Here is a 20,575-nt window from a genome sequence, read left to right on the forward strand (position 1 = left end):
CCGGGTGCACAAGAAGCTGTGAGGGGAGGGGGCACAGCTGAGAGAGCAGATTCAAACTGGCCAAAGGGATATTCCATATCACGTAACATCATGGCCAGTATGTTAACTGGGAGGGGCTGGCCGTGGGAGGGAGGCAGCCGTTGCGGCTCAGGGACGGGCAGCATCGGTTGGCAGGTGGTGAGTGATTATATTGTTTGTGGTTTTGATTTTTTCCCTTTTTTCCCTTTTCCTTTTTATTATATTATCATTACTGTTGTTATCATAATCATTATTATTATCATTATTGTTTTATTTTAATTATTAAACTGTTCTTACCTCAAACGACAACTTGATTTTTTTTTTTTTGCTTTTCCTCTTCTGATTCTCTTCCACGTCCCACAAGGGTGCGGGGGACTGAGCGAGCAGCTGCGTGGTGGTTAGTTGCCGGCTGGGGCTGAACCGTGACAGATGTACGAGCAGATAATGCCTTCTGATGGCTGAAAGACAAGGGAATATATGGAGAATTGCAAGGATGATACAGATGAAGAAAACCAACTTGAAAATCAGAGTGCTGCTTTGAATGTTGGGGATGGGCACCAGAAAGCCAAGGGTCTCAATGAGCATTGTGTCACCTCAGGCCAGGCTCAGCAGAGCCCAGCATCACAGTAGAAATGGTCAGTGTTGTTCCTGGAGCAGAGAAGACACTGCAGCAGCAGCAGAGACACCTGGGAGATGATGACCACAAAACTCGGTAGCCATGCTCACAAGCATAGAAAGAAGCAGAGGATCTTTGTCGTGTAATACAGCTGTTTGGGGATGGCAATGTAGCAGTCGAAGGACATCACTGAGAAGGTCAGAAACTCAGTGGTACCCAGGAATAACCGGGGAAATAACTGTGCCAGGCAGCAGGAAACACAGACGGTTGTCCTACTGACAAGGAGAATCTCCAGTGTTTTGGGGACAATGGTGAGGGTGTTGTGGATCTCCAGGAAGGAGACCTTGCCGAGGAAGAAATACGTCAGGATCCTCAGGGACTGATCACTCCCTGCAGTGAAAAAGATGAGGCCATTCCCGTCAGAGTTACGAGATACATGGAAAAGGTAAGGACAAACAGGACCATGTGCCACCTGGGATGAGCTACCAAGTTGATCAGGGGAGTGGAGGATCACCCTTATGAGGAAAGGCTGAGAGGCTTGTGTTTGTTCAGCCTGGAGAAGAGAAGACTGAGGTGGGGTTCTCATCAATACTTATAAATATCGAAAGGGTGGGTGTCGGAACGATGGGACTGGACTCTTTTCAGTAGTGCCCAATGACAGGACAAGGGGCAATGGGCACAGGCTGGAACATGGGAAGTTCCACTTAAATATGAGAAAAAACCTCCTTTCCTGTGAGGGTGATGAGCAGTAGAACAGGCTGCCCAGAGACATGGTGGATCCTCCTTCTCTGGAGACATTCAATACCCCTGCCTGGATGTGCTCCTGTGCCCCCTGCTCTGGGTGTGCTTGCTCAAGAAGGGGGGTTGGACAAGATGATCTCCAGAGGTCCCTGCCAACCCCTAACATTCTGTGATTCTGTGTTCCTGTGATTCTGCATACCCCACTCCCAAAGGCTTTCACAATCACAACAGCCAGGTGGAAAGTCTGATCAAAACACAGCTCTCTCTTACTTTGTTGGAGAGTTCTGACCCAGTGCTGACCACAGGTGATCATCAGAGCAAGTTGGGAGGGGCGGGGGAGGGAGGGAGGGAGGGAGGGAATGAGGGAAAAAGAAAGACATGGCATATCCTCACACCGAAAAGCCCTGGGGTGACCAGCCAAAGATTGCAGGGCTGGGAGCAGCTGGGCCCCTTCTAGTCAATACAGCCACAGGCAACCCCACTAGTGCACCCCAGGCCAGCAGCATTTGCCCGCGCTGCACCCATCCGGCACTTGAGCTGGTTCTTCCACCAGCACTGTGGCATTCCTGCCCCGGAAATCCTGGGGCCTCTCGATCCCAGCACTCAGAAGAAGCCTCCGTGAGGGAAGGGGCATGGCATAAGCCGGGAAATGAAAAGGCAGCTTTGGGAAAACAACCACCCAGACCATGTCATTACCTGGGAGGTTTTCCGTCCATCATGAACACCTTAGAAAATTGGCACTTCCGTAGAAGCTACGTCTGGGCCTGGAGCAGGTCAGGGCCACCATAAAAGGCAGCCCAACTCCTCGCTCTCTCATCCACTTCTCTTGCCTCCTTCTCCTTGGAAAGCAGGTGAGTCTGAAGCCCTTTCCTCAGGTGCTTTTTCTGTGTATGCAGATGTGTGCTCCTCCATCCTATGCTGGGTCGCGGTGCTGCTTGAGATGGGGAAGAACGGTGGTGGTCTGACTCAGAGAGTGTCTGGAACTTGGTAGAGGGGGCTTTTCTTTTAAGAGGCAGGCAGCAGCCTCGTTGGCCCTGGCAACACTTTGCAGTACCATGTCTGCATAAGGCCAAGAAACCCTTTTGCCTCACTGCCCAGTTCCTACCTCCTGGCTCAGCAGGTGCCTTTCACTTTGGTGATGGACTCATGCCAGACTGCTCCTCACATGTACCTGTGCTTTGATTCTTCTCTGGTCTATCTCTCAGGTGCATCTCTGGACCAGAGACATGTCCTGCTATAGCCAGTGCCTGCCATGCCGGCCCTGCGGCCCGACCCCGCTGGCCAACAGCTGCAATGAGCCCTGTGTCAGGCAGTGCCAGAACTCCACTGTCGTCATCGAGCCCTCTCCCGTGGTGGTGACCCTGCCCGGCCCCATCCTCAGCTCCTTCCCACAGAGCACCGTGGTGGGCTCGTCCACCTCCGCTGCTGTTGGCAGCATCCTGAGCTGTGATGGAGTGCCCATCTCCTCCGGGGGCTTTGACCTCTCCTGCATTACCAGCCGCTACTGTGGCAGAAGGTGCCCTCCCTGCTAAAGCCACGGGTGACAGCCTGGACAAGGATTGCCCAGAACCCAAAAGCTCTTGCTAAACTGAGGACAGAGCTCCTGGCCATTGATTTCAGAGAGGCTGAACATCCAGTGCTCCCACCCAAAAGGAGGGCAGCTGGAGCCCTCTCAAACATGGCCAGACTCTAAATCTCCTGCCTTCCACTCCCTCCCATCTTTTTCTTGTCTTCTGAGCTAAAACTCCCAGAGCCAACCTGGGGCATCTGCTGACCCCTCTCCCTCTGTGGGACAGGCAGATGGATGCCCTGCAGAATCTTCACCATGGGCAATGGGAACAGACTTTCAGCAGCCGCTGGTGCTCTCCCTGCACTGGCAGCATCCTCTAGAATTGAACCCGTTTCCCCTTCAGGGTCATTAAAGTTTTCTGCATCCCAGCCTCTGCCTCCACATAATCCTTTCCTTGGTGGATGTTGTCTCGTGTTGCCAAGGATGGAAGGCATTGCCTTTGTTGGCAGGGGGAGAAGGTGAGGGCACAAGTGGACTCTTCATCCTTCCCAGCAGAATGGGAGGGTGGGACAGATGGCAGTGGGGTCCTTCCAGTCACTGTCTCTTTCAGCTGAGGATGACATACTCAGATCCTCCACAGCCAGTGGAGATCAAGCCTTGCATTCTGGCATCTCTGCTCAGATATGGCCCCTTGGCCTCGGATCATGTCCTGCAGGAGGGAAACTGACCACTGCTATCCCCCAGTGAGGAGCCCAGTGCTGCTGGAGGCTCTGAGAGGTCAGCGGATGACAAGCCTGTAAAGAGGGGAATTCTACCTATACATCCTATACATCCTATACAACCTCCACCTCCCAGACAGTTGCCTTCACAGGGCTGAGGTGCCTCTCAGGCTGATGATGAAATCAGCCTGGCCAGGCCACACACCAGGGCCCTCATGCCTCTCACACACCCCCAGATCCCACCACACAGGGTACCCCAAGGGCAGCAGCCAGTGCCCAACCTCCCACTGCTGCTCTGTCATGCCTGGCCTTCCCCCAGCCACGAGGCAGCTTTCCCCAAGGCCAGCCCTTCTCCTGGCAGGGCCTGTTGCCCACCTCTGCCTGGTGGTCTGCTCCCCCACCGAGATCTTGGATCGAGCTGTACAGCCTGCTCCCACTGCAGAAGAAATGAGGCGGGGCTGGGGGAAGGCCGCGAGGTATGGCATGGGGAGGGTTCCAAGGGTGGGCAGAGTGCGCTGGGGACAGCAGGTCCTCCGGATCCCAGCACATGGCCACGCAGCAACTGGAGGGTCCACAGGGTAGTTCTGAGTCTTTTCCAAAATTGTTGTAATCATAGCTAATCCCAGGAAGGATGATTGCCGCATGGCACATAATTTATGTTTTCCATCTTTGAACTCTGACCTCTTGAGGGACACACCCTGGAGCAGGCATTCTAGGAGACAGGCCTGCAGGAAACCCTGAAGAAGCAGCGTGCAGCAGGAAAATGCAGAAAGCAAAGAGCAGCAGCAAGGAAGCACTGCACAAAGAGCCCCAACGTCCTTCATTGCGCATCACCTCGCCAGAGCCTTTGTGCAGAATGACCAGATAAACCATGGTGGAGTCAAGGGAACCTGAGGCACTTTCACCACTTCCTCCATCCTCTCAGGCCACTGACAGGGGACCCTCCTGCAAGATCATGGCCTGCAGATCTCTGGCTGCACTGAGGAAATAGTGCTGAGGGTCCTTTCCCTTGAGTTCAGCCTTGCACAGACACACCCCCTCCCCTCCCTCCCCTGGCTTGTTGCACAGCCAAGGAAGCTCCCTGCACCACCGTGTCACGCACAGCACAGATGGACAAGGCACTGTCAGAGACCTCAACTTCCTCCAGCCACAGAAGGCTGTATTTCCCCGTGGTGTTCAGCGATGTGGTGAGACGGCCACTGTGCTTGGAGCCAGCTACTGCCTCATACGAGATATTCTGTGGGGCTTGGCCGTTCCTCTGCTGGTACAAGGGCAGAGCATCAAAACTGGAGACTTAGTAGGTGGGGATTGTTTGGAAGGTGTCTCTCTGCTTTACCATTCCTTAGGTGAAGGGTATAAAGGGGATAGGCCTGTGCCTGGTGACCAACCGCTCTGACACATCCTCCTGTGAAACATCTTGGGAGTCTCTCCTTCCCTGATGCCTGCGTCTTCTCTCTCTCCATCCTCAAGCCTTGGCTGGGGTGGCCTCTCCTGGCTCCTGCACGGTGTCTAGCCCCAAGCTCCTGTCAGCACACCCCAAGGCTGCAGCTCTCACAAACACAATGGTCAATGCACCCAAACCCTCCAGACACCAACTGCCCCACTCAGCACCCCCAGCACAATGGCCTTTCTCCCTCTATCTCCAAAAGCTATCTCAGGAACCAACAAAGGAAGTTTCCTGCCACACTGCCCATCCCATCTCATAAAACGGCTTCTGAAACGCTTGTTGTGGGGAAAAACCCACACTCAAACCCAAGCAAGCCGTCCTTCCACTTGGCCATAACCCTTCCACTCTCAGTTTCCTCAGAACCAGTGGAATCTGCATTTGTCCTCTCCTTACTCCTAGCCTTTAAGAAACAAACCTGCCACACTACTTTTACTCTTTGCATAGCATAGTGTAGGTTGGACAAGACCTCTGCAAATCACCCATTCCAAGTCCCGCCTCAGAGCTGGTCTCATTAGATGAGGCTGGTCAGGGCTGTCTCTGTCAAGTCTTGAAATTTTCCAAGGCCAGAGCCTGCACAACGTCTGTGGACAGTGCATTCCAGTACTTGACAATTTTCAGGGTCAAAAAAATATTTAAAATAAAGGGAGCTTCTAATATCTAAATGGTATTTCCCAGGTTCCAAATTGTGCCTGTTGCCTCTCGTCCTACCACTGTGCACCTTTGGGAAGAGCCTGGCTCCATCTTTTCCTCACCCTCACAGCACATAACTGTAGACACCCATAAGGTCTGCCTTTAGCCTTGTTCTCCTGTCTCAGTGTGTCATGTCCTCAAGCTCCCCTGACTGCCTTGGGGGCTTCTGCTGGAATCTCTCCCACGAGCCCCACTTCCTATAAGCTACCAAAGTCTGATCCACGTACCTGAACAGTCTGATATTGCAGGCTCCAGGTTCAGGCAGTTCCTAGATGCAATGCAAGAAAGGGTTTTTTTTCCTTCCCTGTGCTAATTTCACCAGGGAATCAATCACAGGAGCACTCACGTCTCCTGCCAAGAGCCTTTCCCTCCAGCGACTACCATCCGTGGATACTGAGGGAAGCAGAGGAGCAATTCAGGCAGGTAGGCTACTTCTGCTGAGTATCCACTCCTGTGTCCCAAGTGCCTGGGCTTGGACTTGGCTGAAAAAGTCACACCCATATATGTCCCAAGAGCTTTCCTCACTGGCAGAGAGGCTGGGGAGGCACAGACACAGCCTAACCACAACACACCGCATGTTGTTGCCCTCTGCTTTGCAGACAGGCTCCATCCAACCCTTCAAGTACCCAAATGGACAACCCCTAGCTGCTAGTGCTGCCCTGGGCTTCAGGACACCACCACTGAGGTGCTGTCTGGAAACCCCTCCAAGGAAAGCCTGGAGAAGGGATCCATTGCCAGTTCAAGACAGGGACCTCTGCCACTGCAGACACCAGGTTTCCCTCTCTGCTTCTGAAGCCCAAGAACATGGACTTTGAACAGCTGAGTGAGCTGCTCGAGCCATGCAGGCTTCCTGGGAACCAGCTGGACAAAGAACTGTCCAGTCAGGGGATGGCTCTCGTCTTTAGCAGACCTCAGCCCTTCAAGCCCTTGGGCAGCCCTGCACTTCTTCTGACTACCTCTGAGACATGGTCTTGGCAAACATGTCTCTACAAGGCGTACCCAAGCTTTCACCCTATCTCTGGGACAAAATAAGTAATACACAACGCATCACCAGGGATGGGCTGGAGCTTGCAAGGCTTGCAAAGTGGAGAACGCCCGGAGCTGCAGCAATGGGGATGGTCTCTAGCTTTGATTTTTGTCTCTCATACATGGACTTTGGAGGTGAACGGGCTGAATTTCAAAAAAGGCCCTGCAGCTTGGACCCCAATGCACCTTCTCTCCTCCTGTAGTGAAATCACAATCAATTGAACAGCTTTTGTCGAACCCACAAAGGCCCCAAAGCCCTCTGCTGTCCTTAAATCCACCAGGGATGGCTGGTGCCTATTTACCTTCATAGCACTGAGCTTTCAAGGACTTGCTTAAAGTTGTCAGGGGCACAGAGGCAGAGAGCTGGCCAGCGGAGCCCTGGTTCTGAGAGTGTGTGCGGAGGCTTGGCTTGCTCGTGTGCCTGGGCATCCGTCTGTGCCTGTGGGTGCATTTGTGCCTGTGTGCTCGCATTGGTACGTTCATTTGCAAATGCACCCGTGAGGGTGAGTGTCTGCCAGTGCGTGTGTGTGTGACCAAGTGCACTTCAGTGTGTGCATGTGCATATGTTTGTACACATGCACATTTTTGCAGGTGAGCAAGTAAGTGTGTGTGTGTTGTCAGTGTGCCTGTGCGTGTCGGTGTACGGGCATCTGTGTCTGCAGACGAGCACATATATATCTGTGTTTGTACACGAGCTTGCATATATATCTGCCTGCAAGTATGAGTGTGCAAGTGCATATAAGCATGTGTGAACTCTCACGTGATGGCAAGTATTGGGGTGAATGTGTGTGCAGGCGCAGGGGTTCCAGTGTAACTGGGGGTTCATTCACGTGTGTTTTCTGCCCTTGAGAGTGTCAAGAGCTCCTCCCATTTTTGAGTCATCAGCAAACTTAATTGGTATTCCTTCCAGTCCTGCATCCAAGTCATTAATGAAGAGACTAAAGAGTACCGGCCACAAGATGGATCCCTGCCGAACCCCGCTAGTGACTGGCCACCAGCCCGATGTAACCCCATTTACTATGACCCTGTGAGCCCAACCTGTCAGCCAGTTGCTCACCCACTGCATTACGTGTTTATCCAGCTCTATGCTGGACAGTTTGTCCAGGAGGAGACTGTGAGAGACAGTATCAAAAGCTTTACTGAAATCCAAAAAGCTTACATCTTTCTTACATCTTACTTTCCCCTCGTGAACCCATGCTGGCTGGGACCAATGACTGCGTTGTCTTTGCAGTGTTTTTCAGTAATTCCCAGAATAACCTTCTCCATAAATTTGCCAGGCAGAGAAGTGAGACTGATGGGCCTTATCGTTGCCGGGGTCTTCCCTGTTGCCTTTCTTGAAGACTGGGACAACACTTGCCAGCTTCCAGTCAGCTGGGACCTCCCCAGGTTTCCAAGAGCAAAAATCAGTGAGAGAGTTCTTGCTATGACATCAGCCAGCTTTTTAAATACCCTCGGACGAAGCCCATCAGGCCCTGTCAAGTCATAGGGATCTAGCTGGAGCAGCAAGTCCTGCGCAAGTTCAGGGTTGATTGGGAGATTATCACTCCCACAGTCATGGTTCTCAGTGCAGGTGTTTGTGTTTGTGCAGGTACACAGGTGTGCTTCCACTCTTATATGTGTACAAGCGCCCATGTGCATTTGCGTACATGCATGCTTGTGACCACAAACACCTTTGTGACCCTGGGGATGGGCACGTGTGTGCACCCTGTGTGTGTGGGTGTGAGCATTTTTTGACGTGCATCTGCATGTCCGTGGCTGTGCAATTCCTTCCATTCACTGGTGATGTCAAGAGGTGAGAACAAGAGTCCAACCAAAACTTGTTGTGAAACTCTGGGCTGGCTCAGACATCCCACGGGGGCGAGTTGTGGTGAATGTCCAGGTTTGCCCAGGGCTGCTGCACCATCCGTGCTGGATGTTATCTGGGAAACAGCCCCTGTGCTTGCAGTCGTGTTTGCTAGGAAGCAGGAGTGCTGACACTTGCGAACTGGACCCTCTCCTTCTTCCAGCCCAGCCCAGGAGGCAGGTCCAAAAGAAGAAGAGGTGGGAAAAGGCTAAAACCCCTCCGTCAGCAGAGGAGGAGAAAGTGGAAGCCCACCTGGAGAGTCTGCACCAGGGCTGAGTCTGCACGGCTACGTTCTTAGCCTGGGACAGCTGAGCGGCCATGGCATCTGGAGGTGGTAGGCATCCCAGTCCCAGAGCTCAGGGGCTGGAACGAGTGTCCCCCGACTTCATGGGGATAGCAAAGACCAGGATGAGAGCCTCCCTCCGGGTGCCTCTGCGCAGCCCAGAGCCTGAGGCCTTTGCGAGGTGAGTGTGGAGAAATGGACTCGTGGGTGTGTTGGGGCCAGGGAGGGAAGAGGTAGGGAGGAGAGAAGGGAGGGAGGGAGCGAGAAGGGTGTGACATGACCCAATGGATGGGAGCCTGGGAGTGTGGGGCTGAGGACTGCAGGGCTAGAAGCAGCTGAGCCCCTCCTAGCAAACAGGGACACAAGGCACCCCACCAGAGTGACTCGGCCTCACATTGTTTGCCTGCACAGGAACCCTCTGGCACTTGGTTTGCATCTGCTGCCCACACTGATGTGTTTCTGTCCTGGAAATCCTTGGGCTCATCATCCCAGCACTCCATGAATGAAGCAGCATGGTAGAAAGGTTAAAATTAAAAGGTAGCACTGCAGGAAATCAAAACACGGCCTGCGTCATTAGCTGGGACACTTTGATTAAGGGATGAGCACGGAGAAGATTATTACCTCCACAAAGGATGCCGGTGGACCTCGGCAAGTGCAGAACCCTTGTGAAAGCAAGTACAACTCCTCGACCCTTCATCCACTTCTCTTGCCTCCTCCTGCATTGAGGACCACATGAGGGAAGCTCCTTCTCCACCCTTTGCTCCAGGATGAGGCCTTGCCTCAAAGGCCATCTCAGCTGGTACCCTCTCCGCCATGCTGTTGGGCTTGCAGCTCCTTCTTATGGGACATTGCAAGGGGAAGAGCGCTTGGCTTGGAGAGACGTGAGGGACTGGCTGAGGCGGCCCCTGCACTACAGGGACTCTCCCAAGCGGTCACTGAGCAAGCTGTTGATCTAGGCTGATCAGAGTGGAGGCAAAAGAGGGGCCTTCACATCTCGCAGAGGAAGGGGAGTGTGGGACACATTGCCTCGAGGCCCTTTCCAACACTATTCCTGGGAACTGTGGAAGGCAGCTCCAGAGCCAGTGACCTGCCTTGCTTTGTCTCTCCCTAGAAATGCCCTCCTGAGCATGTCCTGAGGTTGGGGAGCCTGGTCACTGGTGTCCTCAAGGGAGCAGCCTGGGGACTGCAGCAGGCCAGGGGGAGGTTCACGGTGTCCTCCTGGGGACGGATGTTCCTCCTGCTCTGCATGGAGCTGTGCTGGGAGGCAGCTCGGCAGAAGATGACCTTGAAGGCTGGCACAGTTGCTGTGCAGAGGGAGAGGGAAGCAGGAGAGAGGGACGGCAGGAAGAGAGGCTGGGGCTGCTGCCTGAGGGTCCCAAGGGTGGCCAGAAGCTTTCCAAATTACTGCTTTTACCCACAGAGGGGTTGGAGAGGATCTTCCCCCTGTGGAAGGGGACCTGTGGAACTGCTGCAGGAAGGTGATGGGCCCACTGAAACACCCCTGCCCAAGGCTGTGCTCAGGGATTGGTTTGGCGGCAGAGACATGACCCACTCTCTGACCCTGCACATCTTCAAACTCCTCACAAGCAAAGCCCAAGAGGGGAGGCAGGAAAAGCTACTGAGAGGGGAGGCAACTAGTTCAACGCAGACACGTGAACTGAAATGCTGGTATGCTGATACAAAGTCTCCTTTTCCTCTCAGCGGCTATTAGGGTTTGGGTTTTTTGTTTTGTTTTGTTTTTCTTTTGTAGAGAATGTATTTACCGGCAAATAAACTTGGGAGCAACTTTATGAATTCAAGGTCAGTCCTCTGTGCAGACCTCAGCATTTTCAGCCTGCAGGAAGCTGGACTGGTAGGAGACATAGAGTCCTCCTCTGCTGCGGCATTGCTTCTTGCATAGGAGCTGGGGGCGCTGGTTCAGACCCCCATGTCTCCCTGAAGGAGATCACAAAGACCACCAGGGAGGTTGTCATGCATTCTTTGTTTCTACCAGTGGGGTAGATGAGACACCTGCTGATATGAGTCTCGAGACAAAAGACACCTGGTTGCTGCTGGGGAGGATGAATGTGCCTGCGGATCTTAACAGTGGTCAAGATGAACAAATCGCGAATATGTAAATGCAATGGCTGGTGTCTGTGCAGCTTGTACCTTACCAGCCAGCAGAGCGCTCCGTGCATGCTTACATCCCTGACAATAACACTGCACCTTCATGTAGAGTGCCATGGGAACATTTAAGACCCTGCCTGCATAAACTGATGTCTGAAATGGACAGGAAACGTTATGTCACGGAGGGCAGAGTTACCTCAAGCCTGAGCACATCAAACTACCACACAGAATACAGCTGTGAGAGCACAGCCCCGTTTCTCATGCCCACCTTCAGCATTTGCTGTGAAGGGGAAATTAAAATGGTAAGTGCTCAGCAATGGTAATTTGTGACCAAGAAATGATCTCTCATGGAAGTCAAGAAGGCCCAACTTCATAAGAGGTTAAAGTGGCTGCAGCAGGAAAGCCAGAGACAGGACTGCCTGTAAGGGGGTGCAGTTTCCCTGGGTGATGAGATAAGAAAGAGCTGCAGCACTGTCTTGTAGCAATCCTGGAGTGTGATGCTCAGTGGCCACCTTTGGGCAGCAGAGCTGGTGCTGGAGGATAGACCCAATGTCAGGCTGAGGCATCCCATGGAACTGCTCACAGGACTGCTGCTGCTGCCAGTGTATGTAAGGAAGTGGCTCCTGACACACCTTTGCACACTCCTTGTAGAACTGCTTATGGTCGTAGGAGTCTGTCCAATCTAGTGTTCATTACTTATCTTTTTCAATTATTTAAGCAAAGATGTGTGTTTAATTCACCTCAAGGGGTAACGTAAAACTTGCCCTGCAGCAGCCTGCTGCAAGTCTGGCTTGTCCCAGACACACAGTCCCCTGCTGCCGTGCCAGCTCATCACTACAACACCGCTCCCTGTGTAGGAGCTGCGGATGATCATAGATCGCTCCCCTTGTTATCCTGAAAAGCAGGTTCGTTCAACCCGGTGTGCAAAACGCCAAACGACACACAGGGCGGCGGTATTTTATTCAAGTCACTTTTGTGCAAGGATTGGTGCTAGGTGGTAACCCACAAAGCTAGCACACCGCACCGAGAAACTGCTAGGCATTTATACAGTTAAAAATGTCAATCACAGCTAATATTCACACGCCTCAGCTAATAATGGGTTAATTTCTTTCTCCCTTTGATGTAACAGTACAGCTCACTTTAATATACTGCACCTGCTCATAGGTTAAGGGACTTACTGGGAGCGGGGGTGGTTCCTGGCCTGTGGGCCTGATTTTCAGTATAATCACAAGGAGAGTTCCCCTGCTGGGCCCTTTGTTTTAGTTCTTATCTACATCCCAATTAGTTGTTCTCCTTGACTACAGAAGTTATCAGCCTGTTCTCAGCATCTTCTGAGGTGGGATGTTTGCTTTGGTCAGTGTCTCAGCTCTCCTCAAGGATATAGTCGTAAAACAAGTGCTTCTCTATCTCTCAGTTTCTGTCTCCGGCCCTCAACCTCTGTTTTGCCAGGCTCCCATAGTTCCTCGGTATGGCTTTAGCAGACAGTGCCAAACATTCCATTCTCTTAGGGATTTCACCCTCAGGAGCCTGTAAGGAGATCAGGGGGTTGGAAGCCTTCACTTGTGTGTTGGTCTCTTCACTTATTGGCTGCAAATGTGGAGAAACCTGGAGGATTTGGCAACTGTGGCTGTTCTGTGTGCTTTGCTCTGCCCTTCAGGCACAGCCTTTGCACTTGAACTGGCTGAACACCTGGATGAACCCGATGACTTGACTCAAATCCAGTTTCAGTATTTACTTATTGAAAAGAGCAACAAACCCCAGAAATTCCTGTCAAAGGCCCTCTAGGGGCCCCTGGGTAGGGCTGGTCAGTGCTTAAACTTCCTCCTTAGGAACTGGTTTGCAGGAATTCACTAACACTGAGTGTGAGGGGCTGAGAACAAGCCCCTGGCATCCTGGTTGCCAGCAGGCTCTGCCCTACAGCCACCTTCAGCCATCTCCACAGGCACGGACACCGGCCCCTTTCAGAAAGAGGATCTTGCCCTGCAGAGCTCAGGGTGCAATGGGGAAACAGCACTGCCAGGAGAGAGCTGAGGGCCCCTTCCGCCAAGCTCAGCCGTGCACAGGCACATCCCCTCCCTCCCCTGGCTTGTGGCACAGCCAAGGAAGCTCCCTGCACCACGGTGTCTTGCACAGCACAGAGGTACAAGGCACTGTCAGAGACCTCGACTTCCTCCAGCTCCAGGAGGCTGTATTTCTCTGTGGTGTTCAGCGATGTGGTGAGGCGGCCGTTTGGCTTGGAGCCTGATCTTGCCTGATACGAGACCAGCTGGGGAGCTTGGCCTTTCCTCTGCTGGTACCACAGCAAGCCATTAAAGTAGGATGTCTGGTATGTGCAGGTTGTTTGGAAGGTGCCTCTCTGCTTTACTGTGACTTGTCCTTCTTGCTGGGTGACGGTGGTCTGCCCCATGGTGCCTGGAAGAAAGGTGAAGGTCAGCAGCTCTGCTGTGGGAAAGGCTATGGGTAGCAACCCAGGAGTGGATGCAAAGCCCTGGTGGAGGAGGTTCCCTGTCCCTTGCCCTGCAGGAAAACCCTGAGGCCTGAGTACAGCCATGTGGAGAGTAGCTTTGGGCAGGAGATCAGAGCTCTCATCCCGGCATGGACCCTGAGGAGAGCTGTGCTGTGTCCCTGCTCCTCCTGCCTGGTCTCTGACTGCCCAGAGGACCAGGGAACTGCCTGTCATGCCTGATCATTGCATGCTTGCACCAGCACCCCTCCAGCAGGTTGAGGGGCCCATGGAGCTAAGATAAAAAGATTCATCCTTCTTCCCCATCCCTCTCACATCTGAGGGCTCCGAGCTCCCTCGGTAGAAAGAGGGATCCCAGGCTGAGTTGACAACCAGGAGAAAACCGGAGGCCATGACAAGCAGCAAAGAGCCACAGCCAGGTGACACATTTAACATCCCTGTGGCAGCTTTGGCAGGATCTGCTAATTTGTGTTGGAATGGGAGAAACCTGAGGCTGCAGAGGCAGGTGGATGAGAAAAAGAGAGGCAGAGAGAGATGGACTGAAGGGGAAAGAAAAGAAGGAGCAGGGGTCTGAGGTATCTTCTCTCTCATCTCTTCTCCTGTCCTTGCCAACAGTAAAACCATCTCAAAACAACTGGTGCAAAACTACAAATGCGAGGTGACATTTCCCAGTCTCTTCCTCTTATTCAAGAGAATTTCCATGCATGGACCTGATAAGGCTGGTGAGAGTTTCCACAAGGAAAGAGGAAGTATTCATTTATGAAAAGGCAGGACTTACCCAGCAGCTGCCCCAGAAAGGCAATCAGGATGAGGTATCGGAGCTGCATGCTGAGACCGACTTGCCTGTTTGTTGAGTGAGAGAGTGTCACAAAGGCACCTCCCAGCCCCGAGATAACAGAGCTGCTGGTAACGACTCTGTTGGGGGAGCAAAGGAAGAAGCGGGGAAGAGAAATGGCCTGGTCTTCCTGTGCCTGAAATGCTCCTTCTGGCTTTGTCCCTCCTCCAGCAGCAACACCTGTGGCTCCCTCAGCCAAGGGCATTCTCAGCACTTCCACAACAGGGGGGCCCCGGCCACTCTGCCCACACGTACAGGAAGATGAGCATTTATGCACTTCTACTGAGAGGAGAAAGAGCTCACATTAAAGAGCTCAACATTAAAACACCCTTGCTGACCTCAGGACCACTTCCCTGGGAGTCTCTCCTTCCTTCACTCTTGTGCCTCTGCTCACAACATGTCCTGGACAATGTCCAGAGAGCTTTTCAGTGCCTCCCAGGATGGACACTGTACACCATCTCTGGGAGTCCTGTGTCATTGCTCCCTCAGTGTCACAGTGAAAAGGGGTTTCCTGGTGTTCAGACAGAGCTTCCTTTAATTCACTTTGTGCCCTGTGCCGCTATTCCTGCCACGGGCATCAGGGAGAAGAGCCTGGCTCTGCCTTCTTCACAGCCTCCTTACAGGTATTTACGTGGAAACTGGAGCCCACAGCAGGTCTGTGCCTGCCAGGAGACAGACTAGAGGACCCTAACAATGTCCGTGGGATGTGAAGTTTAAAGTCCCTGCAGCAGCATTGACAGGATCTCCTAATTTTCAATGGAAAGGGGAAATATGGGACTGCAGAGACAGCTGAGATCTCCCACGGCGACAGGAGGTGGCTCACAAGAGAGACTTAGGGAGAAATGGAGCATTATTCTTCATCTGCCTGGGAACAATGCCCCTCCCCCAAGACATAAGAAAGAGGGGATGAACCCTGCTGTGCAGCTGCCAGGGGCTCTCGCTGAAGCTTACCCTCCAAGGGGCTCCTGAGGTGGATCTGTCTTCTTGGACTCCACAGCAGACATAAGACATCTACACCAATATTAGGACTTTGGCATTGCAAATGAGAGGAGAAACAGAGGCGCAGCCCTCAACGTGCAAGCATTCTTGCTGAGCCCAGGGCCACACCCCTGGGAGCCTCTCCTTCCTTCGTGCTTGTGTCTCTTCTCTCACCTTCCCTTACACATTGTCTGGCTTGGCTGTACCTGCTTGTTTATGCACCCAGGTACTTTATTAGTTTAGAATTCATTATGCTTCCCTGCAGCAGCTAACAAGCCTTAATATTCCCAGACAGCATTCGGGGAATCTGAACTAAAGATAGATTTATTCAGTTCCCCAAGGCTATGCTGCAGGTATAGGGACTGAAATTAGCGTTACTTGCTTTGGTATTTTCTGATTCTATATAATCCAAAGGATTTCCATCACCAAAGCTTCCAAGACTGTCTCCAAATGTGGTCTAAACGTGATTAATAAATACACACAGTGTTATGGAAGTTCCTGGGGAGTTTGGGGTTGAAGTTGTCTTTCTTCTGGTGCAAATTCAAGGTCAGTCTCCTTAAAAAAAACCTTTCAGTGTTGGGGCACTGGAGGGGCCTCCTTTACAGGAGACATGACACCATGCGTATCTATCCGCATGTCTCCTTTTGCCACTGGTGGAACGGTCTAAACTCTTTTCCACTCTTAGCGACAACACTCTGTTCCAGTGGCGGCGCGCGGTACCTGTGGGTGACGCGGTACCTGCGCGTTAGAATCCGCGCAGGCACTAACGCTGTGACACCGTCAGCTTCCGCTGCCCCAAGCACGGGGCCGGCGGGCGGAGCGGCAGCGCCCCCTGGCGGGCCCGCCCGGGGCCGTCCCCCCGCCCCCGCCCCACACGCCCGGCCCCGCCCGCGCCGGTTCGTGCCCGGCCGCAGCCCCGGCTCCTCTCCCCGTGTCTCCCACGGCGCAGTAATACACCGCCGCGTCCCCGCGCCGGGGCCGGGCGAGCCGCAGGACGCTGGACCGGCGGTCTGGGGCCACCCACAGCCGCCCCGCGGGGTCCCGCAGCTCTTTGGCCTCTTTAAAAGTGAGCGCGATGAATGCGGGGGCTCGGCCCGGGAGCTGACGGTACCAGTGGATAGAGTCGGCGGTCTGTATGTTGGGGTGTGAGCAGGTGATGTTGATGCCGGTGTCCTCGGTGGTCTCTGCCGACGGCTCCTGCTGCACCTGGGCTCTGCCAGCAGCCACTGCCAAGAAAAGAGAAGGAAAGGACAAGGGTTGTCAAAGATCGCCCAGCTCCGATGGCTCTTTTCTCAGAGAAATCATTGGAAGGAGCGGCAGTGAGAGAGTACCAGTCCGGAATGGATGGGGACATATGACCATGATCCGGGTGTGGGTGTGTGGAGCGAGGGGAATCCTCTAGGACAGAATTTGAAATAGAGGCATGGAGACACAGTATGCAAGTCAGGTGCAAGTCAGATGGATGGATGGATATATGGAAGGATGGTGAGGGGGTGAGGGGGAGAGGGGACAGGAGAGGTGGGTGTGTTACACTGAAGGACGGAGGGCTGAATCCAGAGCAATAAAATGCTGAATTCACAGGGAGGCCAGAGGATGTATGGAATAACGGCACAGTGCAGGGAAACAGCCCTGTACCTACAGATATGAAGGAGGCAGAGGAATAGATGAGAGAGGGGTCTCAGAGAATAGGAAGAGAGGCTAGAGATGGTAGGTTCATGGAGAGAGGGGTGAAAAAATGGGTGGATGGAGGAAGGTAGGAGGATTAGACAGGGAGAGGGGTTGTTACAGTGAAGGACAGAAGGCTGTATTCTGGGCAAGCAACTCGGAGAATAGGAAAGGGGCCTTGGAGGCTTTGGAAAGGGGAACGAAGAGGTGGCAGAGAGGTAGGGAGTGGGAAGAGTTGGCGCTGGGCGCCCTGGGGAACATCCCGGGCACCGCCCCGGCCCCCACCCACCGCCGCCAGCCCCGCGCACCCAGGAGCACGGCGGCCAGCCCCGCCAGCCCTGCGCCCCGGCACCGCCGCATCCCGCCGCTCCGCCGCCCGCGCCTCGCTGCGCCCCGCCAGCCCCGGCTCTCTGCTCCGGCCGCGCCGCCTCCTCTCCCCCTCCTCTTCTCTCCTCGTCCCCTCCGCCGCCGCCAGCTCCGCCCCGGGGCTGCGCCCTGCGCCGGCGCCGCTCGGGGTCTCGCCCGGGCCCGCAGCGCTCAGTGGCTCTGCACGGGCAGAGGTTTCTCTCCTGGCAAATGGACTCTCCCCGTCCTCCTGGTGAGCAAGGACTCCCCCGCAGCAATAACCCCGCACAGCGCCAGGCACGGCCTGGGGGAGCTGCAGGGCCCTGAGCCAGGAGATGGACCAGCTTCCCAGAGCTGCCTCCGAGCTCAGGGGCTGGCAACACCAGCCACTGATTTCCTGCGGATGGCAGTGAGGAGGCTGAGAGCCTGCCTCGGCTGCCTCTCTGCAGTCCCAGCACACTGCCTAGAAGTTGTGTTGAGGCAAAGTGGCTGTGAGGACACCTGTGCCCATGGGTGTGCTGGGGTCAGGGGTGGCAGGGGCAAGGTGGGAGTTACACAGTCTGAATGTAGGTGAGAAGGCACCTCCAGAGGTCGTCTAGGTCAATCTCCTACTCAGAACCAATCCCATTAGAGCAGGTTGCTCAAGGTCACAGTCAGTCATGCCTTGAACAGCTCCCAGGGTGGAGATTGCACAGCCTCTCTGGGAAACCCATGCCAGTTCTTGTTATTTCTTTTAAGCTACTGCTTAATCAGATGTCTCCATGTCCCAGCTGCTGTCCGTTGCCTCCACTCTAAGAAGGTACTCCCTGTGGCCTGAATCTGAGTCCATGTCCATCTTCCCTGTCTCCTCTGAAGAAGCAGTTGCAGAAAGCAAGGTCTCCCCTGAGACTTCCCTTCTCCAAGATGGTCCGGCCCAGCTCGCTCAGGCTCTTCTCCTCTCACATTGCCAACCCCCTACCCACCCTGGTGGCCTTTGTTGGACTCACTTCAGTATGTGGATATCCTTCTTGAGAGGGGACCCCAACCTGCATGCAGTACTCCACATATGGTCTCCCAAGGGCCAGAGGGCCAGGATGACCTTCCTGGACCTATTAGCAACACTTTGACTAACACAGCCCAGTACGGCAGTGGTTGGTCCTGTTTACCTCAAGGGCACACTGTGGTCTCATGTTCAGCTGGGTCTCTCCTACAACCACACATCCTCTTCTGTGGATCTGCTTCCTAGGCAGGCAGCCCCCAGCGTGCATGACTGCATGGGCCGGTTCCTCCATCACATGCAAAACCTTGTCCTTGCTCTTTCTGGCCTTCATGAGCTTCCAGTCAGCCCATTGCTTCATGGTCACAACTCTTTGAGCCTGGCAGCCAATTTTCCACCTGCCTTATCATGCTCCTAATGAACTCATTCAATGCCAGTTTGTTTGTAAAGGAAGAATGGAAGAGGATGTCAAAAGTCCTTCTAAACTACAGACACACATGTCACCGAATCCCAGAATCCCAGAATCACAGGTTGAAGGGACCTCAGGGATCATCTAGTCCAACCTTTCTAAGAAGAGGAGAGTCTAAACAAGACGGACCAGCACCCTGTACAGACGACTCTTGAAAGTGTCTAACATGGCAGAGTCAACCACTTCCTTGGGGAGATTATTCCAACGGTTGACTGTTCTCAGTGTGAAAAATTTCCCTCTGGTCTCCAGTCGGAATGTCCTCTGTCCTTTCCTTCTCCACAGGGCCATTGTTGGAAAGAGGGTCTCTTCTGGACATTCAGCCACAGGGTCTGTCCCTTCTACTCAGAACACAGCAACGTCAGGCTCCTGGGTCCTTTCATTCAGTCCCTGTTTGGTGCAAGGTCTCAGCCTCTGCCTGACACAGCATCATGCCGATGAGGTGCACAAGTACATTTGGCCTTGGCTTGGACACGAGAGGGGTCTGCGTTCCATACCAGACACCACTGATATGTAGTGAAAGCAGATCCACTCAGGGATGGCCAGCACATGGTTGGCAGGTGCCATCACTGTTGAAATGCACTCAGGGTCCTTCTGACCCTGGGAACCAGCTGCTCTGTGGTGCTAGTGGAGAGAGCAGTGGAGAGTGTCTCCGCTGTGAGCAGCATATTCCCTCCTGATGGTTGACACACAAGGACACACACATGCATATTCATGCACATGGGTGTGGAATCATGCGCGGAGTTGAGCTCTGACATGTGTTTATACAACACAGCTGCACACGAAGACAAGGAGACAGGTAGGCAGAGATGCAACCATGGCCTCTGGTGAGAACACGTGGGGACAACTGCAGCAATGGTAGAGCATTCTGGGGCAGGACGAGGCCCTGGGAATGCCCATGGCATTGTTTGTGCACTCCCAGGCTGCACAGAGTGGGGACTAGTCAAAATGGGCCAGCAATTTTTCCTGAGGGTGCTGTTACGCCGGATGGGGTCAAAACCAAGCAGAACAAGCCACACACCTGGGAAGGTAAAAAGAGTGACCATTGAGGTGAGCTGATGCGGGAGGGAAAGAGAAGGACAGGGTACATCCTCATGCACAGGAACCCTTGAGTGTCCAGCTGAGGAATGCTGGAGCTTATTCCTGAGAACAGTGCTTCAAACAGCCCCACCAGAGTGACCCAGGCTGACTTCACTTGCCTGCTCTCGACCCGTCCAGCACTTGAACTGAGTTCTGCCAGCACTGCTGCATTCCTGCCCTAGAAATTCTGGGGCCTTTCATCCCAGCTCTCACAAGAAGCCTTCAGTGGGGAATGGGCATGCTCTATACCTGGCAATGAAAAGGCAGCAGTGTTGGAAATCACAGCACAGGGATAAGAGGGACAGGACATCCCTGGTACTTCCAGCCATACTATCTCTGCTATTCTATGCTGGCTCTCTTTGCTTTATCTGTCAGTGGTGGGTTGATCTTGGCTGGCCGCCAGGTGCCCACCAAGCTGCTCTATCCCTCCATCACAAGGACGGGGGGAGAAAAACATGATGAAAAGCTCGTGGGTCAAGATAAAGGCAGGGAGATTACTTGCCAAGTACTGTCCCAGGCAAAACACACTCACCTTGGAAAATTAATGTAATTTATTGCGAATTAACTGTAAGAGAGTAGGACAGTGAAAAATAAAGCAAAACTAAAAGCACCTTCCCCCCACTCCTCCCTTCTTCCCCAGCTCAACTTCACTCCTACATCTTCTACTTCCTCCTCCCAAACACTGCAGTTAGGTGGTGAATGAGAGTTGTGTCAGTTCATCACACGTCATCTCTGATGCTCCTTCCTCCGCATCCTCTTTCCCTGCT

General features: G+C 53.6%; 1 protein-coding gene and 1 pseudogene across 1 annotated transcript in view; one reads left to right on the plus strand and one right to left on the minus strand.

Annotated features, from left to right (window-relative positions):
• LOC142068101 (T cell receptor alpha chain MC.7.G5-like) overlaps window positions 1-20,575 on the minus strand; it is a 532,408-nt gene that overhangs the window by 398,237 nt on the left and 113,596 nt on the right. The gene's annotated exons all lie outside the window — the stretch shown is intronic.
• On the plus strand, window positions 2,093-2,907 carry LOC142067778 (feather keratin Cos1-1/Cos1-3/Cos2-1-like; annotated as a pseudogene).

The sequence above is a fragment of the Phalacrocorax aristotelis genome, chromosome 23 (genome assembly GCF_949628215.1).
Source record: "Phalacrocorax aristotelis chromosome 23, bGulAri2.1, whole genome shotgun sequence".
NCBI lineage: Eukaryota > Metazoa > Chordata > Aves > Suliformes > Phalacrocoracidae > Phalacrocorax > Phalacrocorax aristotelis.